Here is a 3,644-nt window from a genome sequence, read left to right as displayed (position 1 = left end):
CAGTCAGGACCAGACACTGAGGACCTGGTGAGAAGGTAGGGTGGGGGCCACACAGACAGACAGGCAGACAGCAGTGGAATCCTGGGGAGGGCTCATCCTAGACTAGATCAGAAGAGGGCTGGACCCTGCGGCTGAAAGAGAGCAGGAGCAGACAGGATGCGTTCCAGCCGAAGCTGAAGCCTCCTTCCTGAGCAGCCCTTAAGGTTGGGGCCTGGAGTGCTGCACTGGACATCAGGGTAGAAGCTGGCCTTTTGCCGGGGCGGCACTGAATCTTCCGTCCCCAGCGGCAGGTGGCGGCCAGGCCGCGAGGTTTGGGGCAGCGCTCCAGAGGGGGAGTGGGCAGGCAGCACTGGAGAAGCCTGGCTCAAACTCCAGCAGCCCCGTGGAGGCAAGGCAGGAGTCCGGTGCCCTGGCTGGAGGACCCCAAGGGCTGTGGCCTGAACGGGAGGGAATAGCTGTGAGGGGGCCGTGGCCTGCCCTGCAGCCTCTCCCATCCAGCTGTCTGTCTGCTCTGGATTACCTGTAGCTGGGGGAGACACTGGAAGGCCTCAGGGGTGCCTGCAGCTCCTGTTGCCTGGCTGCCTTCTGTTCCTTTAGCTCTGGAGGAGAGGTTCTGCCTGAGACACAGCACCCAGTCTTCCAGGGTGTGTTACAAGAGCAAGGTGGGATGGGTGTGGGTGGGGTGGAAGTGGGGGGAGCGGAGCGCTGGGTGCTCTGGGGCCTGCCTGGTCCTCACCTGCCAGGGTGGGCTCTAGGCTTGCCTCAGAGGGCTGAGGGGCCCCTGAATACTCGTCTCCAGGCAGCGCTGCAAGGAGAGCTGGCTCAGTGCTTGGCTTTAAAACAGGGGCGGGGCAGGACTGGGCAGGGTGCCCAGGCCAGGATCCCCACGGTGGGGCGGTGGGGCGCAGGAACTAGCCCATGCAGTCTTCCTCCTAACCACCTGGGGGCACTCCTGAGAGGAACACCAGCCTTTCCCTGAAAAGCTGAGCTTAGCAAGGGGGTGGCAGGCCTGAACCCAGACTTGGGGAAGAGAAGGTGGCAAAAGACCTAGGCCAACCCAGCAATTGATCTAAAAGTGCTGACCTCGGACTTAGGGACTCAACTGGGATATGGGTTCATGCACTTAAGGATCACACACATAAGTATGCACACAGGAAAAACGGACCCAGGGTTCACACAGCCTCTGCAAGCACAGACACACAGAGACACGTGTGTGTGAATCTCATGCTCTGGGTGAGACACAGGGGTGTCTATGCTCAGCAGAAGGGCTGGGAGTGGGGCGGCCCAGGATTGTAGCTCACCTGCAGGATGGGAGTCTCCCTCTCTAGTGCACGGCACTCTTTCCTCCAGGAGGGTCTTGGGACATGGACAGGGCAACAGTGGAAGCAGTGCTGCAGGCCCGGGTCTCAGCAGAGCCCTCCATGGGGTCCCAGCCTCTGGCCTCCCCAGGAACCTCCCATCCCAGCCCACCTCTCCCTCTGCTGCCCTCATGCTGTTCCAGCACAACCTGGCAGCCCTGCCAGCCTCTTCCTGGGCAGGGTGTGTCCTCTCTTCTTGCCTGCCTCCCAGTGCCCACCCTGAGGAGCAGCATTCTCTCTTCTACACGATAGGACTAGACTTGTGGGTCCTCCTGCCTCCATTCTCTCCCGCATGACAGCCCTGCCCCTGCTTTAAAAACTCTTCTGTGTGTCATCTCTTCCCCACCTCCCAGGATAAAAGTCCTCAGGCCAAGGCCCGTGTAGGCATCTGTACTTGACTGATTCCTGGCAGCATCGTCATTGACATTCTGCCCTTTTCACCTCTCAGCCCCACTCTCCTGGGTCTCCCAGCCAGGTGTGTTCCCTCTCTTCTCCTCCCAGTAGCCCCAGTACATCAGGGTCCATCTGCAGTCCCACCCTCCCTGTCTCCACCCTCACTGCACACACTTGGGGGCCTCACCACAGGTGTCCAGAAGCCTGGTCAATGTGGGACACGTTCAGCTGGTCCTTGATGATGCTGAGGTCCTGGTGACAGCTGCTGGCAGATGAAGTCAACCTCACTCTCTCATGCTGCTTCACCCCAGGCCTTCAGGACACAAATGCCATTTCTCCTAGACAAATTTGTGTTTTCTCTCAAATGCAATACAAGATGGTACTAAATGGAGGAGATCTAGAGCCTGGGATTGCACATGGGTTCTGCTAGCCTTTACTGTGTGTGAGTCTGGGAAAGTTAATCATCCTTTTTGAGCTTTAGTATCCTCACCTGCAAAATGGGGACATCACCCCCTTCATAAGGATATGTGAGACACAAATTGCTACCATTCACCGACGAACACGCTGCGGCTCGTTTATCTCATTCAATCCCTAGCCCTCTCTAACAGTCCTCGCAGTCTGGCTATCCCAGCCTGAGGGACAACTGGCTCTGGATGAAGTCTTTCCTTCCACTCATGTCTGCACGTAGTTCTCCCTGTTCCTGCAAAGCGCTTCTCTTTCTGTCTGTCTGGAAGCCTGTTCCTCGCACTCTAAAACCCAGCTCAGACCAAGCGCCCAGGATCGGCACGTGTTTCCTGGGCCTCTGCAGCCCTCATGGGCTGACCTCTACCGCAGGTGGCTGTAGAAGTGTCAGTCTCACACCAGGAACTCCTCCATGCCCGCGGGTGGGACCTACCAGCCAGCTGGGGTCCTTTGCCCAGCGAGGACAGATCCCTCCTCTCCTACTACTGTATCTGGGTTCACCAGCTCTCATCTGGAACATCTGTTCTGGCAAATCATGCCTGGGCTCATCCAAGGCAAAGCGCAGGACCCTGGGGGCTATACTGGACCCAAGCGTGGGTCTGGTCCCTGCAGAAGATGCATAAAGGCGATTCGGGGGCTCCTTCCAGGGAACCACAGGAAAGGCGACCCTGGCCCCTTGTCAGTTGGCAGGCTAGCCCATCTGAGTTCTGGAGACAGGGCCCAGACCCAGGTCTGGAGCTCCAACCTGCCCTCACAGATGGCCTTCCGGTGGAGACCTTGGAGCAGCTGCATCAGTTCCTGGCGCACAAGATCTCTTAGGAGGGGCGGTGGTGCCAGAAGGGAGCAGAGGAAAGAGGCGGGGCGCGATCCAGAGGCTTGGACAGATCGAGCCTCTTGGAGCAGTGATGCTAACATCACTACCTGAAAGGAGAGCTGGGACACCTCGGCCACTGCGGAGGGAAGTGAAGGCAGGCAGAGAAGCTGGGGGAATGAGGCGCAGGGCAGTTCAATTGGAGCGGGTCGGGATGGACAGTGAGATCCTCCAAGAGCTCGAGAGTTACAGGGACCCGTAGAAGGTGAGAAAATCATCCGAGTCCTGGGACAGGTCTGCCGTGGGGCTCACCTTCCTACGCCCCACCTCTGCCCGTAGCTCCAGGCTCAGATCCACTGTCGTCTCCCCTAGAATCCTCTTCACTTCGGGCCGCTCCGGGAGCGGAACGTGCTCTTCCACCAGTTCCCACAGCGACTGCGAGTCCCCAGGCATGGCCCGCCCGCGCCGCTGCGCCCCCAGAGGTGCGGTCGCACCCTTGGACCTGTGCGACCACAGCTCGGAGCGCTGGGTTACTGGTATACTGCTAGTCAGTAGCCCAGGGCCGGGCACACCCACTCACGCCTCGCCCGCGTCCGGGTCTCACAGGCCACGCCCCCAGC

At 59.5% G+C, this 3,644-nt stretch overlaps 1 pseudogene; it reads right to left on the bottom strand.

Moving 5' to 3' along the window:
• Positions 1 to 1,912: 1,912 nt before the first annotated feature.
• LOC110138008 (coiled-coil domain-containing protein 24-like) lies at positions 1,913 to 3,497 on the bottom strand (annotated as a pseudogene).
• Positions 3,498 to 3,644: the final 147 nt, after the last annotated feature.

The sequence above is a fragment of the Odocoileus virginianus genome, chromosome 9, assembly GCF_023699985.2.
Source record: "Odocoileus virginianus isolate 20LAN1187 ecotype Illinois chromosome 9, Ovbor_1.2, whole genome shotgun sequence".
Taxonomy (NCBI): Eukaryota; Metazoa; Chordata; class Mammalia; order Artiodactyla; family Cervidae; genus Odocoileus; species Odocoileus virginianus.
The sequence above is the reverse complement of the archived record's forward strand: the minus strand, read 5'-3'. Positions and strand labels throughout refer to the sequence as shown.